This window comes from Diabrotica virgifera, chromosome 10, assembly GCF_917563875.1.
Source record: "Diabrotica virgifera virgifera chromosome 10, PGI_DIABVI_V3a".
Lineage (NCBI taxonomy): Eukaryota > Metazoa > Arthropoda > Insecta > Coleoptera > Chrysomelidae > Diabrotica > Diabrotica virgifera.
The window spans coordinates 122559950-122579213 of record NC_065452.1 but is presented as its reverse complement, the minus strand read 5'-3'; the positions used below and the strand labels follow the sequence as shown (position 1 = coordinate 122579213).

Below are 19264 nucleotides of genomic sequence, written 5' to 3'. Positions count from 1 at the left end.
CACAACCACCAATATTAATACCACGTGCACTTATCAAAAACAGAGTAGACGACATAGGCGGATCATTTTCATTTAACTTCAAAATATTCATTAATTATATAAAAAAATAGAAATTGAAAATAGAAAAGACTGCGAAAATTATCGAGAAATCAGCATTAGCATCTATGGGCAGACTGTATGGAAAAACCATAAAGGAAAAATTAGAAATATATATAAAGGAGAAAATCGGAGAAGACCAGGCAGGATTCACAGCGGGAAAAGCATGCTTAGATCACATTTACACGGTGGAACAACTAATAGAAACAATAATGGCCAAAAATAGATCCGTCCGTCTCGATTTTGTCGATCTTAAGAAGTCCTATGACTATATACCTAGAACCAAGCTATGAGAGGCAATGGAAGATATCGAAGTTCCACGAATAGTAATAAAAGCACTCTATAAGAACAACAAAGTAGCTATCAAAACGGACAATATAATATGCAGTCCATTTAGGACGACAAAGGTATTGCTACCGGGCTGCTTCACATCCCCTACCCTGTTCAAAATATTCCTGGAAAAAATCCTGTAACCACTTATGATGAGAAACTAGAACAGGAATCTACAAAGAATGGAATGGAAATAAACCTAAAGAAAACTGAATACCTAACAACGGAGAATACAGAAATACTGTCCTACTGTCTTCAAAATAACCGTGTAGTTTGAAACCAAGATGAAGACTCCATTATGGTTTAAATACACTTTATTCTTGTAACATCGACTTATTGTCACTCTCGATGTAGCCGAAATGGCTAATTTTTTATATTGGTAAGGTCATTCGACCTACCTCAGAAGCTAGTTTCAACTACTTTGGATCTGGAGTAGGTAACCACATGTTATCTTTCCTAACTTTTTAACAGTAAAAATTTCAACTTTGTCATTTTTATAAAGTGGTTTACTTATTTTAGGCTTTAACCTGATTAGTCCGAAAACGTTTGTTTGCATTGTACTAGTGATGTACCCACTTTGAGTCCAACTTGGATCTATTTTAGAAAATTTTAAATAAATTATATACCATCTACAAGGGAAGATTTTTACTTCTTTAGTAATTTTTATTATGGTATACAGCCAATGAGAGGGATTCATTCCTTTTTATTTAACAGAAATAAAACAGCTGGAAATAGACGAAGGTAAACACATCAAAGGAATAGACAAGGGAACAACTGAAGAAGATATAAAAAATAGTCTAGATAAACAAGAGACTGTAAAGGAAAATTGAACCCGGTTCTGTGGGATAAGAACATTAAACACAAAAAGAAGAATATACACCATGATAAGAAGTATCCTAACTTATGGGTGTGAAATTTGGATAATAAATAAGAAAAGCAAAAACAGAATAAGAGCAACAGAGATGGAATTCCTAAGGAGAGCTACAGAGTAACAAGAGATAGAATAAATAACATAGAGATTAAGAAAATAATAGGAATGAACTCAGATAGACTACAAAGAACAAAAGAGATTAACGTGGTACGGACATATCAGGAGAGCAGACAAAACACGTTGGATAGACAGAATAACAGAATGGAGCCCGATAGTATGAAGGAAGAGAGGCAGACCCCGAAGATCTTTCAGAGATGAAGATAGCGACGCAATGGAAAGAAGAAATCTACAGGAAGGGGACTGGCAAAACAGAAAAAAGTGAAGAGAGCGGTTGATTGAAGGAATACAGTGAAAACTGTGGAAATCCTTAATATACAGGGTGTAACAAAAATACAGGTCACAAATTAAATCACATATTCTGGGACCAAAAATAATTCGAATGAACCTAACTTACCTTAGTACAAATATGCACATAAAAAAGTTACAGCCCTTTAAAGTTACAAAATAAAAATCGATTTTTTCGAATATATCGAAAACTATTAGAGATTTTGTATTGAAAATTGACACGTGGTATTCTTATGAGAGGAAAATCTTAAAGAAAAATTATAGTGAAATTTGTGCACCCCATAAAAATTTTATGGGGGTTTTGTTCCCTTAAAGCCCCCCAAACTTTTGTGTACGTCTCAATTAAATTAGGTATTATTGTGGTACCATTACTTGAATTCAATATTCTTAAAACTTTTTTGCCTAGTATTTTTTCGATAAGGCAGATTTTATCGAAATGAATTTCGACTCGATTCGAGTTCTCTGCGTAACCCAGGTATAACCATACCAACAGTTATACCTGGGTTAAGCAGAGAACTCGAATCGAGTCGAAATTCATTTCGCTTATTCCCCGTTAGAGGGCGTTCTAACCATACTGCGATATAAATTGTTTTAATTTATAACCAGAATCTACGGCCGTGATGGTAAAAATCTGTCTTCCTCAGAGCCTCCTTGAAAACAGGTAGACCTAGAAATAGTACTATCGGGGGATGGAGGAAGACAGATTTTAATCAAAACGAAACCGTAGATTTTCTTATTTTATTATTTAACTAATGTCATACTCTGTATAGAGTACACAGACTCGTTTCATGTGGGTTCTCTGAACCGCAAAGTGGAATGTTTTCCTAGCGGTGCCTGTTGGTATGGCTATACCTGGGTTAAGCAGAGAACTCGAATCGGGTCGAAATTCATTTCGCTTATTCCCCTTTAGAGGGCGTTCTAACCATACTGCGATATAAATTGTTTTAATTTATATCGAGAATCTACGGCCGTGATGGTAAAAATCTGTCTTCCTCAGAGCCTCCTTGAAAACAGGTAGACTTAGAAATGGTACTATCGGGGGATGGATGAAGACAGATTTTAATCAAAACGAAACCGTAGATTTTCTTATTTTATTAGTTTTTATCGAGTTGAGGCTTATTTTTTAATATGTTTACATAAAAATTTTATGGGTTTTTTTTTCTTTTAAACCCCCCATACGTTTGCGTACGTTCCAATTAAAATATTTATGCGGTATGATTAGTTAAATAAAATTTTTTTAAAACTTTTTTGCCTCTTTGTATTTTTCGAGAAGGCACCTTTTATCGAGATGTGGCTTCTTCTTTAAATGGTTCAAAATATACCTAAATACATAAATTTTCATATTATTACCAAGTCTACATAATCGTACTTGACTACTTGACCATATACAAATATGTGGTGGATTTGACAAATATTCAAAATATCTTGATAAAAACTGACTTTTCGAAAAAGTACTAAGAGGCAAAAAGTTTACAAACATTGTGTTTAACTAATGATACTACAATAGTAATTTAATTGGAACGTACACAAAAGTTTGGGGGGGGGGGGGTTTAAAGGAACAAAACCCCCAGAAAATTTTTATGGGGTGTCCAAATTTCACTATAATTTTTTCTTAACATGCTACTGCAATAAGAATGCCACATGTCCATTTTAAATAAAAAATCTATAATAATTTTTTCTATATATGTATTGGAAAAATCGATTTTCATTTTGTAACTTCAAAGGGTTGTAACTTTTTTTATGTGCACATTTTTGTACTAAGGTAAGTTCAATCAAACTATTTTTGGTCCCAGAATATGTGATTAAATTTATGACCTGTATTTTGTTACACCCTGTATATTCGTATATATTCGGAAGAATAACGTTATATGTTACAAGTTGACATTTTCGAGAAAAATAAAATTAAAATTGCAATTAACAATGTTGTGTCGTACTGTAATAGCACAATTAAAACTTTTCTGAACGCTGATGACCTTATAATTGTAGTAAGAAATAAAAACATAATCATAATCGTATAGCTCTTAAGTCGGTAAAATCGTGGTATAACAATATTGGACTCCAGTTTTCCACTACAAAAACAAAAGCTATACATTTTACACGAAAATCAAAGTCACAACATCTCACAAACCTATTTTTATACAATTCTCCTATAGAATATTGGGAAGCAGATTTTCCAATTCTAATAAATTTATATAGAGCTTTAATTAGATCAAACTTCAATAGGATCTAACCGTAAAAATCCAGCTCTCCATCATGATATGGTTAACAGATTCCAGGAAGTATATCAAAAAAGAAATAGGGGTCCTGTACCCTTCTCTGTCTCCTATTTATCTTACCTGTGAAATAACTTTATGTTTTCCTTGGGTTATTCCCTCTCCCAGCTCTGCAACCTAATAACGTGATCCCAAATTTTTTTAAAACTCACTTTCTCCATGTTCTCACACAATACAAAAATTACCTTGATATATACCGACCTGGACGCCTCTAAGACCATAAATGGAGTAGGAACATGCTTTTGACATCACATGAACATTCCATCTATAAATTGTCTCCTGAGACAAGTATTTTACAGCAGAACTATTTACCATAATTAAGGACCTAATCTATATTCTAGAAAAAAACTTCCCGAATCTCTTATAATATCTGACTCACCTAGCTGCCTGACATCAATTTATCATATCTCTCATCCAACATTAGCAAGTTAAGTTAATTTTATACCGTATATACAAAAACAATTTGGCCGTAGAATTCCTCTGGGTACCGTCACACGTTAGAATAGATGGTATGGTATGTTTAACAGTAAATGGTTGAGTTCAATTAGTTACCACTATAAACATCCTGGATTAACCGATAATAGTATAAAAGGCCCGGTTTCAGGTAAAATTTATTTCAGGCTTTATTATGGGAGTACCGTCTAGTCAGTGTTAATTGCAAAAGACCAACTCTGTCTACATCGGTGGCTTATTGCTTCGGGTGGGTCTTAACAATGAGCCAGGTCAGATAAATTTAATAATATTTACAACCGCACTAATTGAACAACCATTTACTGTTGAACAAACCATAACGAAAAGGCAGATAGCCTAGCTAGGCCCTCAGTCTCAGTAACCAGTACAGCCGCATCAGTGGAAAATCTAACGGTGCATTAAGATTTAGAACCTTACTTAAATGCAAAATTGCACGATGTTTGCAGGGCCGTAACTACGATGTAAGGGGCCCCGGGGCAAAGGTGATCTGGGGGCCCCCTGCCGGGGTCTGGCGGTTTACCCCCCAGCGGAAGGCGGGGTCCAAAAAAATGTTTGATATTTAACCCCTTGAAAACGCATTTTAATGGATTCTATGACTGTAGTTTCTTGAACCTACATATTACTATTTTAGTTGACCAACACAAAAAAATTTTGAAATCACATTATTTTTTATTCGCTTTAAAAAATTTAAAACAAAAAACAACAAAATGAACAGATAGTAAAACAAAATGAGATAATATAATGAAACAATAAAAAGAAAATTTCTTGAAACTTAAAAACCGAATGGAAAAATATGAAGATATGAAATGAAGGTTTATTTAGAGAAAATGCAGGAAGAGGCAAATCAGATTGCTGAGGAGATACAGAAAATTGAAAAGGTGGAAGAAAAATTCAAGAATGCAGTAAAATTCGATATGGAAAAAGTGGAAGAAAAATTGAGAGAGATAGGAAAATGTCAAAAAAGAGGAAACAGTCGGGAAGTAATTGTATACAGCTCTAATGAGAGCAGAATCCTATTTGACGAGGATCCAAACGATATCCAATACCTTCAGCAGTGACACTCTCGAAGGCAAATACCGTCACTGCTGTTAGATTTATTATGCTGTGGTACTGGTAGGGCTCATTCCAATGTGCTCATTCCATCTTACCCTTACCTTTCTTTTCAATATGTAGTACCATGTGGTTCCGTTCACATACCAAGATGTGGTCTGGGGTAAATTGGTTAAGACAACGTAGCTGGGATCGGGGTTGCTATTCCGGTTGCATTTTAGTTTTTATTTCACCAAAATAACTAATTTCCTCAGTAACAATTTTATCTTTACGAGAGGTCTCGGGGCCCCAGCTTACCCGTGCCCCTCTTCCAATGGCATTTTAGGTTTTATTACGCCGAAATAACTAATTTCCTTAGTATTAATTTAAATTTTTATGTTAATGTCTCGGGAGCCCCAGCTCAGCTCAGGCTTCAGGGGCCTCTTCTAAGGGTTCTGTTCCAATTGCGTTTTAGTCGAAAATACTAATTTCTCCAGTGAAAAATTAAAACTTTATGTTCAGTTCTAGGGTGCCCCTGTAAGGTCTTTTAAAATTGTGTCATTTGAAAATATTTCGTTGGGATCGGCTTTTAAAATACATATTTTTATTTTCCTCGTTAAACTCTATGCACGGTCACAAAAGGAGTACCTGTGGGCCCCCCTTGACCGGGGGCCCCGGGGCACTGCCCCGGTTGCCCCAATGGTAGTTACGGCCCTGGATGTTTGGCAAAACCAATGGAATAGAAGCAACACTAAATTGAATTAAATAAAATTTTCCTTCCTTTCTGGAACGAAAGTTACAGGTAAGGACCTGGTAGTTGAAAGAGTATATCATCACCTTCCAAAAACATTAAAACAACTTAACAGCTCTTTATGACTGGTCTTAGCTCGTAGATCTTCGTTTGTAAATTCTAAGACCAAAGTCATAGACGTCATTGAAATAAGCTGTAAATTAAAATGGAAATGGGCTGGACACGTTGCAAGAGAATAAAAGACGGAAGATTGACTCGCAAACTAGTTGAATGGAGACCAAGAGCCGATAAACGTAGCAGAGGAATACCACCAAAACGATGGCAAAACGACTTACCGAAAGACAACAAAAAACTGGACACAGAAAGCACAAGATAGAACCATTTGGAGACAAACAGGGGAGGCCTATGTCCAGCAGTGGATCGAGAGATATTAAAATATTGATATCTTGGCCAAAAATAAACCTACGAACATTTTCCCAAGCTCAAAGTGTTCTTTATCTTTACTGTTAACCCAAATATATCTACATGTTTATTGCTCAAATTTGCTTAAAACTCTTATAAACAAATTAATTTACAAATTTTTTAATAAGCAACTTAAAATTGGTATAACTTTAATACAAAGATAAAGTAGATAATTTAACAACTTTTGTTTGAAAGTGTATAAATTAAGCTTCCGGTTAAGCTAACCGAGTTACAATCGAAAAAGCTTCGAAAAATACTTTTTGCAACCATTTTGCACTAATTTTACAATACCTAAAGTTATAATTATTGGATTAAAGTTTGGTACCAACCATTTCTTTGTTTTTTCCAAGGAACAAATTTTATTTGTAAACAATATTTTTATCTCTTTTAGTTTACGAGCTAGAGCCGTATGAACAATTAAATAGTTTATAACAATTGTTTGACCACTCAAATCGAAATCCACCCTAGAAAGTCGTAATCAGCATCCAAAAATACATTAAATCACTTGGGCGGACCAATCAGAATTGAGAGGATTAGATGATAAAGGGTACAAGCGACAAAATATTGTAAACTGAGTTAAGTGCACAAAATAATACTAGATGTAGTACCTACTAAAAATTTAGTGGCAAAGAGATACAGGAGAATTAAACTACTGATGGTGGCATATTGCAGGTTGTAGTTTGACTACTTACGAAATATTTAAAAAGAGTTTGCGGCAAACAGGTATAACTACACTTGTATCCCTTTGCCTGTATGGTATTGGATAATAAAAAGTGACAAAGTATTAAGTGGCAAAGAGAAACAAGTGCAAAATTTGAAGCAAAGGGGTACAAGTGCGAACGTTTTTTCAAAATTTCAAATATTTTGAACGAAAATAAATACTAACTGTACAAAAACTTTTACAATTAGATAAATCTAATGTACAAAATTAATTCAAAATAAGTCCAGAAGTGATTAATTGGCTGTAGAATTTACTATATAAATTTTACTTTGACTTCGTTTTTCTCAACTAAACCATTTTATCACTTGTACCACTTGTACCGTGGACTATTGCTATTGCACAGGCCAACCTGAATTTTGAGTCTGAGTCCTGTATCTTTGATTTTGATTACGTATGCCTAACTAAAGAAAAAAAATATTTTTGTTTAATAAAGTTTGCTTTTGTACTTACCAGAACGAAATCTCAAATTTTATGGAAAAGCCCCATTTTTTAATTTAAATTATTTTTAAAAGTAAACAAATTTTGAATTATATAATTTTGTTAACTTTAATTATAAAAGACGGTATATATAAAACCCATAAATTCAAAAAAGACTATAATTATTTTTAATGAACAGTTTTGGAATTTCTTTTGTGTAAACAAGGACTGTCTCATAGGAGCCCCCAAACGTAGTTACCATAGGCGTAACCAGGATGATCCTAATGGGGGGTTACAACTACCTGAAAGGGGGGGTTACAACTACTGGAAGGTCTATGAGGGCTATGGTGTTAAGCGTATATAGCTCAAAATACATCCCAATGGGGGGGTTATAACCCCCAAAACCGCCCCCTATTTACGCCTATGGTAGTTACCATCATGTTCTCATTATATTCTCCTTGATATCGTTGTTCGAAGTTCATTACATATTGGTGAAAGCATTTTCCTTGCTCTTCTGAGTATGCACCCAAGTTGTCTTTAAATTGATCCAAGCGAGCATGTAGATATGTTCTTTATAAGAGACATCCCTGCAAGCCATGACTTTGAAGCTGTCAAGCATATTAGAAACAAGCTTTTTGTAATTGTCAGCCTTTGAGAGTTTCGGAAAAATTGTTTTAAAAATTGAAGTTGACGAAGAGCCTTAGTGAACCGCTTAATGAGACTTAGTTTTACGTGCAATGGATGCATTAAATCATGATTGGGCTCCACATTTGAAACTCGCATCGCTGAGATAATAAGTGCGGCTGGTAGTGAAGTACATCGGCTCTACTATCCCATAAGCAAAGGTAACATGGATATTTAGTGTATCCGTTTTGCATTCGCACCAGGAAACCCGCCATTTTGAAATCCCCTATCACTGGCCAGACGTACTCTTCATATTTTAAAACTTGAAGCAACATTTTAATACTCGTAATTTTCGTTGAGCATGTCAGAATGACTGAGATTGAGAATCTCAAATCTCAAAAAATCTCAATCACCTCAGATATTGCGATGATGTTGTCCTTATTACAACCAACCAAGAAGAACTAGCCACAGTGCTGACTCAACTAGCACACGCATCAGAGAAGATAGGATTAAAAATGAACATGAGTAAAACAAAAATCATGACAAATACAAATGACAGAATAAATATGAATATAAATAATGTCAATATTGAGGTTGTTGACGAATATATATACCTGGGTCAAATAATCAAAGCTAATAAAGAGAACCAAACAATTGAAGTACAGAAAAGAATCCGATTGGCGTGGGCAGCGTTTGGAAAGTTAAGATGGATACTAAAAAGCACAAAGATACAACAGTACCTAAAAACCCGTGTATTTGACCAGCGCATCCTTCCTGTTCTGACGTATGGCTCAGAAACATGGACATTAACAAAGGCTAACATAAACAAAATAGAAATAACTCAGAGAAAAATGGAAAGATCCATGTTGGGAATAAGACTACTTCTTCTGCTTCTTCTTCTTTTTGTATAGACATGACTCTGTCTGTTTTTCAATGTGCCTCTAGTAAGTTGTCGTTCCATCGTTTTCGTGGTCTTCCCACTGGTCGTCTTCCTATTGGGGAAACGTCTCTCGCTGTCCTGACTACCCTATTTGTTGTCATTCGGCTTATGTGGTCATTCCATTCTATTCTTCTGTTTCTTACCCAGTTATTAATGTTATCCACCGTGCATCTCCGTCGTATATTTGTACTTCTAGCTCTGTCCCATAGAGTCTTACCATCGATTTTTCGAAGGGTTTTCATCTCCGCTGTTTCGAGCAATCTTTTTGTACTCTCTGTGTCGGGTCGTGTTTCTGCAGATCCAATAACAGCAGATCCAATAAGATGTAAATTGGAGCTGGAAGGTCAGATAATACAACAAGTGATGGAGTTTAAATACCTAGGCATCACACTATCTAGCTACGGAAGGCTCGAAACAGAAGTGGAAGATCAAGTGAATAGAGCAAACAGAGCCGCAGGTTGCCTGAATGACACAAAATGGAGAAATAAAAATATCGGAATAGAAATGAAAGGCAAAATTTACAAAACAGTCATCAGACCAATAATGACATACGCGGCAGAAACACGACCCGAATAAAACTACAAGACAGAAAATCAAACAAATGCATAAGAGAGAAAACAAAAGTAAAAAATGTAACTGAACATATACTTACTTACTTTACTTTACTCCTCTTGATTCCATTTGGAACATAGGGCCTCTACACTCTACAGTCCCCCTCCATTCATCTCTGTTTCTGGCCAGGGCTTTCACCTCTTTCCATGTTAACCCATTGTCTTCTAGCTCTCTGGTAATATTTTTTTTCCAGGATGTCATTGGTCTGCCTTGTTATATTTTTCCAGTTGGTTGGTAATCCAGGGCTTGTTTAGTTATATCATCTTCATTTTTCCTTAATGTGTGTCCAATAAACTTCCATTTGCGTCTATTTATCGTTTTGGCTATCGGCTCTTGATTAGTTTTTCTCCAAAGTTCCTTGTTACTTATCCGATTTGGCCAATATATTTGCAATATTCGTTTAAGGCATCTATTTACAAATGTTTGAACCTTTTGTATAATCTTTTTCTCTATTTTCCAAGTTTCTGCTGCATATAGCAAAATGCTCTTTACATTTGTATTAAATATCCTGATTTTGGTTTTGGTTGTTAATTTATTGGACTCCCATGTTTTCTTCAGCATATAGAACGCATTTTGGGCTTTAGTTATTGTTCCATTAATTTCCTCTTCTATTCCACCGCTAGCGTCAATTATGCTTCCCAGATAGCAAAACTTCTGTACAGTTTCTACTTCTTCTCCTTAAATGAATATACCCATTTCTCTTTCCGTATTTATCTTCATAAGTTTGGTCTTTCTTGTGTTAATCTCTAATCCTATTTTTCTTGCTTCTTTTGTTACATTTTCTGTTTTTTTCTGCATATGTTCTTTTTTCGGACACCAGATATATATCATCCGCAAAGTCTAGATCTTCAAGCTGACCGAAAGCATTCCATCTAATTCCTGTTTTATTTTTCGTTGCCTTCTTCATGACACAGTCGATTAAGATCAAAAATATGGTTTGGAGATAGAATACACCCCTGTCTGACTCCACTGTCTATGTTGATTGGTTCTGTGAGTTTCCCATTGTGCATGATTTGTGCGGTATAGTTTTCATAGAACATTTTGATAATTCTTATGTATTTTAATGGAATTCCATATCTCTTTAATAATTACCACATTTTTCTCTGTTAATCCGGTAAAAGGCTTGTCTAAAGTCAATGAAATTTATATAGATTTTGCTCTGCCATTCTATTGTTTGTTCTACAATGTTGCTGAATGTGTTAATATGGTGCATGCTTTATTACTTCTGAGCCCGCTTGGTTTGGTCTTAACAACTGGTCTATAGTTTCTTTCATTCTTTCTAGTATCATCCTTGTCATGACTTTACTCACTGTAGAAAGTAGTGTTATTGCTCGCCAATTGTTGCAATTCGTTTGATCTCCCTTCTTGGGTATCTTTACAATTATACCTTTTTTCCAATCATCAGGTATTCTCTCCTCCTGCCATATTTTGTTTATTAGTACATCTTCTTCTTAACGTGCCCTATCAAGTCCCCTTGACGTTGGCGATTAACATGGCGAAACTGTCTCTGTCTCGAGCTATTCTAAATAGGTGTTCTGCTTTCTTTATTCCCGTCCACTCCCGGATATTCTTCAACCAAGAGGCCTGCTTTCTACCAATTCCTCTGCGTCCTTCGATTTTACCCATCATAATAAGTTGAAGAATATTATACCGGTCTCCCCTTACCATGTGTCCAAAATAGGCCATCTTTCTATATTTGATGTTATCAAGCAGCTGGCGGGTAGCATTTGCTCTCTTAAGGACTGCCACATTTGTCAGCATAGCCGTCCATGGTATTTTCAGAATACGTCTGTGCAGCCACATTTCAAAGGCCTCCAAACGGTTAATGGTGGATATTTTTAATGTCCATGCTTCGACACCATACAAGAGGACTGACCAAATGTAGCATTTTATTAGTACATACATACAGGATTTCTTCCGATGTTTCTCTATCTGCTTTCAGTAGTTATGTGGTAATGTTATCTATTCCAGCTGCTTTCCCTCTTTTCAGCTGTTGTATTGCTTTACTTACTTCTTCTTTTGTGAATTCCGATTCGGTGAAGCTTAGTTCTTCCTTTATTTCCTTATTTTCCATTTCGTGTTCTATTATTCTGTTGGCATATACCATATATGTACTTCTCTAAAATGTTCGATCCATCTCTCAACTATTTCCTTTTCATTCTTTAAGATTTTTCCGTTTTTGTCTTTTACATGCTCAACATTCATTTTTCCGCGCGAGCTTAGTTTATTCGTCGTTTTATATAAAATTCCCATGTCGTTGTTTTTTGCTGCTGTTTCTGTTTCTATTAACAGTTCTTCGTTATATTATCTTTTGTCGTTTCTCGCACTTTTTTTAACTTCTTTATCTTTCTCTCTATATTCTCTCTTCATTTGTTCCCTATCTCTTAGATCATTTTTAGCATTTTACATTTAAGTAGTTTCCTTTCTTTTATTTTTTCCCACGTGCTTCTCGATAGCCATGGTTTATTACTTCTTTTTTGTATTCCTATCGTTTCTTTTGCTGCTTGTGTATATACATATGTACTGGCATTTGTCCCACAGCTCTTTTATCGTGGCATTTTCTGTGTTGTAAGTTTTGTTATATAATTCTCTTAACTTGGTCTTTTATTCTAGTACTTTCATTTCCGTCTTTGAGCCACTGAACGTTATATCTTTCTCGTTGTTCCATTGGCATTTTCTTACTTCTGCTAGTTTGAGTTTGATTTTGGCTCTAATCAGCATGTGGTCGGACCCTATGTCTGCCCCCCTCATTGCTCTAACAGCCAACATTGAGTGCCTCCACGTCTTATCTATGGTTATGTGGTCAATCTGATTGTGTGTTTGTCCATCGGGGGATGTCCATGTTACTTTATGTATGCGTTTGTGGTTTGTGTTGAAATATACTTCCACCTATGACTAAACTGTTTTGGGTGCAGAAATCTATAAACATGTTATCATCCTCATTAATTTGTCCCAATCCTTCTTTCCCCATTACAGTTTCGCTTCCACTATTATTTCTTCCTATTTTGGCATTCATATCTCAGATTATCATCACAATATCTTTTTTTATATTTATTTTGTATTTTATCGTATGGCGTCTGTAGCTGTTGGTAAAACTCATATTTTATGTCCTGTTCTTTTTCATTAGTTGGTGCATATACATTAAAAATTATTAGATTTTTATATCTCGCTTTGAATCTAGCCATTATTATTCTATCCGAGATGGCTTCTCATTCTATTAGGGCATTTTTTGCTTCTTTTGAAATCATGAATGCAACACCACTCTCGTGTCGATCTTTTTCGCCACGTTTTCCCGAGTATATAACCGTTTTGCCGTGTTCAATTCTTGTTTTTCCACATCCCTTCCATCTAATTTCAGATAATCCTAATATACTAATGTTATTTTTATTCATTTCTTGATGTGTTTTGCCACTTGATGTGTTTTACTTATTTCAAACATTGTTCGGACATTCCAGCATCCTATATGTACGTTGTTTTTCTCAAATTCATTTCCGTGGCCATTTTCGTCATCGCTTTATCCGTCCTATTTCCGAGGCTTGTAGAGGTTTCTTTAGCAATAGTATTTTTTATGTGGTGAGGTCGCTAACCTCACGCACAACCCTCCTCCTTTCTCATCCTGGGCTTGGGACCAGGCAATGGTGGAGTTGGACTGAACATATAACAATGGAGATTTGCGGGCCACAATGCGAGACAGGAAGATAAAAGATGGAATTCTGAAATACAAAACTGGAGACCGTGGACAGGAAGAAGAGGAAGAGGAAGAGGAAGATGGAAGGACGATATTGTAAAAGCTGCAAAAACTCACTGGAAAAGCGCAGCCAAGGACAGACGGAAATGGAAAGATTTGGGGAAGGCCTATGTCCAAAGTTGGATAAAAATAGGCTAAAGAAGAATGTCAGAATGAGCCAAAAGAAAAGATGGAAATCTATTTCCGTTGTGAAGAAGAACTGTTTGAAGATTCTTGTAGAGCTGTTAAACAAAATTTTTTGGTTCCCTCTTAAATTAATTCGCCACAAATATAACAAAAAGAGTCCACGTCATTTTTACACTTTTTGAAAGACATTTTTAGACCTCGTGACATATAAAATACGTTATTCCATTGCAATGCTCATACGATACGCACACTACCATCCACAGTCTACTTCTACTTCTCGCTTCACATCCACAGTCCCCCTGACCCCTCTCTGGCATCTTAAAAGCAACGGCTCCTCAAAAAATCTGCCAAAACACCGTATATTTATTTTTCATTATCTAAAGGTACAAAAGCAAACTTTATTTGTTATTTATGGAGTTTCTGCTTAATTTTCGATGTATATAAGCAGAAAATATTTACTATATAAACAACAATTATTTTTTTTATAATTGCATGAACTCGTCATCTTCAATAATTATTACTAACTTCTTTTTATATATTTATTTAAAATATTCCATCTATCTCCTTGCAATGTGTGGATATTTTCCGTCTCAGGTGATACACAATTTCATACTCGAGCTTGCTGTTCTGAATTTTTAACTACAATACTATGCAGGATGTGAACTTCTGACCTTTCACCCATGAAGTCGCTGTCAATACTCTGTCTGTCAACACCGGCTTGTGGTTCGTTTTAGTCAAGTTCCATTTGTCGGGCTAGACTATTTAATTTATGTTGTCTATAGATTTATTATAAATACTGTTTTGTGGGAACCTTTCGATAAAATAAATATCCCAGCGTCGAATAATAATGATACTGTGCTAATCAGGAGAAAGTTGGAAATTCGTCTTGAATAATAATATATAATCTAACATACTTTAAATATTTACGTGAACGTAAAAAGTATTTTGTAGATCTAGTTTTTACTGCTAAAATTTTAATTTTCAACTTTTTTGCAACTTACAGGGGTACATTTAATTTTTATTTTAATCGAGGTTCCTTTTTATACAAGACTTTATGAAGTATTTTATCGTCTTGCTTTCTAACATTATTTAGTTGTCGTATGTTTTTCACACATCAAGATATTCCGCATGATACACAAAATGTTTGAGAGAGCATGAAAAAATTAGAAATAGATATAAAGGAGAAAATCGGAGAAAACCAGTCAGGGTTCACAGCGGGAAAAGCATGCTTAGATCACATCTACACGGCCGAACAACTAATAGAAAAAATAATGGCCAAAAATAGATCCGTTCATCTGGTTTTTGTAAATCTTAAGCAGGTCTAAAACTCGACACATAGAACCAAGCCATGGGAAGCAATAGAAGACATCGAAGTTCTACGAATATTATCTAATAAAAGCAGCAAAAGCAATCTACAAGAATAAAAAAGTAGCTATTAAAACGGACAATAGAATATGCAGTCCATTTAAGACGACAAAGGGACTACTACAAGGCTGTTCCACCTCTCCTACCCTGTTCAAAATATTCCTGGAAAAAAACCTTGAAACCATGGAAAGTGCAAAGGAATGGGCATACCAGTAAGAAACGAATACCTGTATAGTGTATACCAGGGGTGGGCAAAGTGCGGCCCTTCAGACATTTTTTTGCGGCCCGTGGATTTTTTTTTGAATTCTTGCTAATATTAATAATTAAATATAGATAATTCAGCTAATAATTAACACTTTTGCAGCGGGTCATTTTTCCGCAAATTTTTAACATACCGCGGGCAATTATTTGGGCAAATTTCAACACATGAAAACGATATGTTTAAAGTAGTCAGGAATTGTTTAGAAAATTTTAAATTAACCCGTAACCACCTAGTAAGTGTAACAACAACTGACGGAGCACTAAATTTTAAGAAGAGCTAATATTGTAATGTTGAGAAAACTTAAAGATTACATTCATACACAATTTCCAGAACATTATTTATTATTTTTTCACTGCATAATCCATCAGCAGGTATTGTGCAAAAATGTTTTGAAAGTAGACGTTATTTGAATTACAACAAATATTGTTAATTTTATTTGTTCAAAAGGAATAAATCATCGTGCATTTATAGCATTTTTGGAAAAGTTAGAAATAGATCATAGTGATGTATTATACCACAATCATAATTCGGTAGTTGAGTTTAGAAAAGGTTCTTAAAAGATGTTGTGAATTAGGGGAGGAAATTGCTTTGTTTATAGAAATGAAAAACTGCAACACGTTTGCTAAATTTACAAGTTTAGAACGCAAAATGAAACTTTTAAAATGAAACACAAACTATTCATGTACCAGAAAATAAGTTTAAAATTTATGAAGAAAAACTTTGTAACTTGCTGACGGAATTTGAAAATGGTTTCAAAGATTTTGAAGATATATCATTTTTCTTATCACTTCTAAGAAATCATTTTTCAGTTCAAAGTGATTCCGTACCAGTCTACATTCAACTAGAAATTATAGATTCATTTGCATATTTTTTCAATATCTTTGCATTTTACCAATCTTTGCAAATGTCCAAAAGTACATGTCTAAATTTATAGTTCGACTTATCGATACAATCCATTGAGGACCGGAATTGAAGATAATGCTTTGACTAGATTTCCACCCGAAATAAAAAGAATCATGAACAAGGACATAAAACTAAACTAAAACTTTATAAAAGCCATTATGATTCATTTTTCGTCTTTTAATAAATACATTGCATACCTTAAATAAGTTTGGAAATAACATATAATGTGTTTCATAAATATTTTTTTTATTATTTAATTATTTCAAAGAAAACAAAAACAATGAAGGGAATCTAAAATTTTTTCAAATTTATAACTTTGTCTATTTTTATTTAAATGACGATTCAAAAACATATTCCGGTATTCATCACTTTACGATTTGACAGACAAAAAAAGAATTGAAAATAAAAGTTGTCAAAACTTTAAACGAGTTTCTCTTAAAATTGCTTTTTCAAAGGTGGTGGACATTTTAACTCGAAAACTACTTGACAGATCCACCTGAAATTTTTCATATATTTTCTATAGACAGTTCGTGAGATAACGCTGTCGATATATTTTCTTTTTTTGTTTAACAATATGTTGACTTTCACCCTGTTTACAACAAATTTGTTATTTTGACTTTTAAGTACACCAAAAACTCAAAAATCGTTAAAACAGAAAACTCGACAGCATTATCTCAAGGAAAGTCATAAGCTAATAAAATATTCCTGAATTTTTTAGTTAATATGATCCAGTTATGATAAGTTTTAATGTCTACTGCAAAATCCATTTTTTTAGGTGTCTGTAGGAATATGCCACCGTTGACTTATTTTTCAATATTTGGTCTTGAATTGTTTTTAATATTCTTCGAATTGTACTGAACAAAATTCACAAAAATGTAGTTGAATAGTTGATTTCAAACCATATTACCCCACCCCCCCCCCCCCCCCCCACTTAGTAAAAAGTCGAACATGTTAAGGGAAAATATATTGCGGCCCTCGGTAATATACCAAAAACATTTTGTGGCCCTTACTAGAAAAAGTTTGCCCACCCCTGGTGTATACCCTAAGTTTTGCTGACGACCAAATAGTGATCGCACAAGACGAAGATGACCTCAGTTTTATGATGAGGAAACTGGAACAGGAATTTACAAAGAATAGGATGGAAATAAATCCAAAGAAAACTGAATACCTAACAACGGAGGACACATAAATAAAACGGCTAGAAATAGACGAAGGTAAACAAACCAAAGGAACAGACAAATACCTACACAAGTATTTAGGTGTCATAATATCAAACAAAGAAATAACTGAAGAAGATATAAAAAAGAGACTAGGACAGACAAGAGAGTGCATACGAACATTGAACCCGGTAGTGTGGGATTAGAACATCAGTATAAAACCAAAAAGAAGAATATATAACACCATGATAAGAAGTATCCTGACTTATGGGTGTGAAAATTTGATAATAAATAAGAAATCCATAAACAAAATAAGAGTAACAGAGATGGAATTCCTATGGAGACGCTGCAGAGTAACATGAAGAGATAGAAGAAATAACATGGATAATAAGAAAATAATGGGAATGAACTCAGATATAGTCTACATAGAACAGAAGAGATTAACCTGGTAGGGACATATCAGAAGAGTAGACAAAAAACATTGGATAGACAAATAACAGCGTGGAGCCCGATAGGAAGAAGCAAGAGAGGCAGACCCCGAATAAAGTAGCGTACTGATAGATCAGCGGGCCCTGGTTCCAGTTGGGATGCGGGCCCGCCTGCCCAATAAAACCACACATTGTATATCAAAAGTTTTTAATAAACATTGAATATAAATCATCATATATCATAAAATGTATCATACATTTTTTATAAAAACTCAACCTAATTTATAATTAATTTTACTCACGGTTTTTGCTCCAAATTTTAAAGAACCGTTTGGATTGACATGAAATTTGGCAAAAACATAGCTAACATGTCAAAGAAAACAGGTGATATTGTGCCAATGTGTGATTTTGTCCGGGGATGAGTTTCACCCCTTCTCTGGGGTGAAAAACACACGTTCAAGATAAGTCGTCTGGAATTGGATAAACTAACTAATTCTAAGTAACTTTAGTACTATAGATTGTTTTTACTAAGTTACTATTTTTTGAGTTATTTGCGAGTGAATGTGTTCATTTTTTAATAAAATTTATTTTAACTCATAACACCGTTTTTAAAGTGTATAAAAAAGCTGAATTTCTGTTTTTTTAGTTCTAGCATAAAAAGTAAACAAGGTACACTCAAAACAAAGTTGGTCCCTTTTCTTGGTGAAAAAGAAAAAGAATTAGAAAAAGAAGTTAGAAACTTTTTTAAAAAAGAAAAATAAAGCTTTTAAAAAAGAAAAATTTAAATATGTAGGTAATTTAAAAAAAGTTGAAATCACTCTTCCCGCGAAAATTGCTTGATTTTTGGATTATGTTTCGTTGAAATATTCGATTTGGAATTTGACGAGTAAGAACTTACTTTTTATTACTTACAACTCTGCTTCTATTTATATACGGGCCTACAGACTTTATATACAGTATGTCCCTGTAAGTTGTATCCATATGGAAAACTTTTTTATTATTAATTTTACGAAAGAAAGTTATTCTTTATAAAAATCTCTGCATGGTCCAAAACCTAAGATTTAACCATCAAATATCAAATTTTTTGAATATTATACGAGGTATGTCAAAAAGTTGGAATTTCACTCAAGAGTAAAGTAGCTTTATTTTTCACAATATTGAAAATTGCTATTATGAAAAGTTGTTTGAAATTAAAAACTCTATTCTAGTATGCAATTACATCCTTCTAATTGAAATTTTTTTTTTTGAAAAATTATGGAAAAGTAACATTATT

General features: G+C 34.2%; 1 protein-coding gene across 4 annotated transcripts in view; it reads left to right on the top strand.

The window, feature by feature from the left end:
* The window catches only part of LOC114333023 (steroid receptor seven-up, isoforms B/C), a 347066-nt gene that overhangs the window by 84367 nt on the left and 243435 nt on the right, over positions 1 to 19264 (top strand). Inside the window, exon 2 of one of the 4 annotated variants that reach the window (XM_050663348.1) lies at positions 7080 to 7263. The exons of the other annotated variants lie outside the window; for them this stretch is intronic. The gene's annotated coding sequence lies outside the window, so the exon portion shown is untranslated. The remainder of the gene's footprint in view (positions 1 to 7079; positions 7264 to 19264) is intronic. 4 annotated transcript variants of the gene reach the window in all.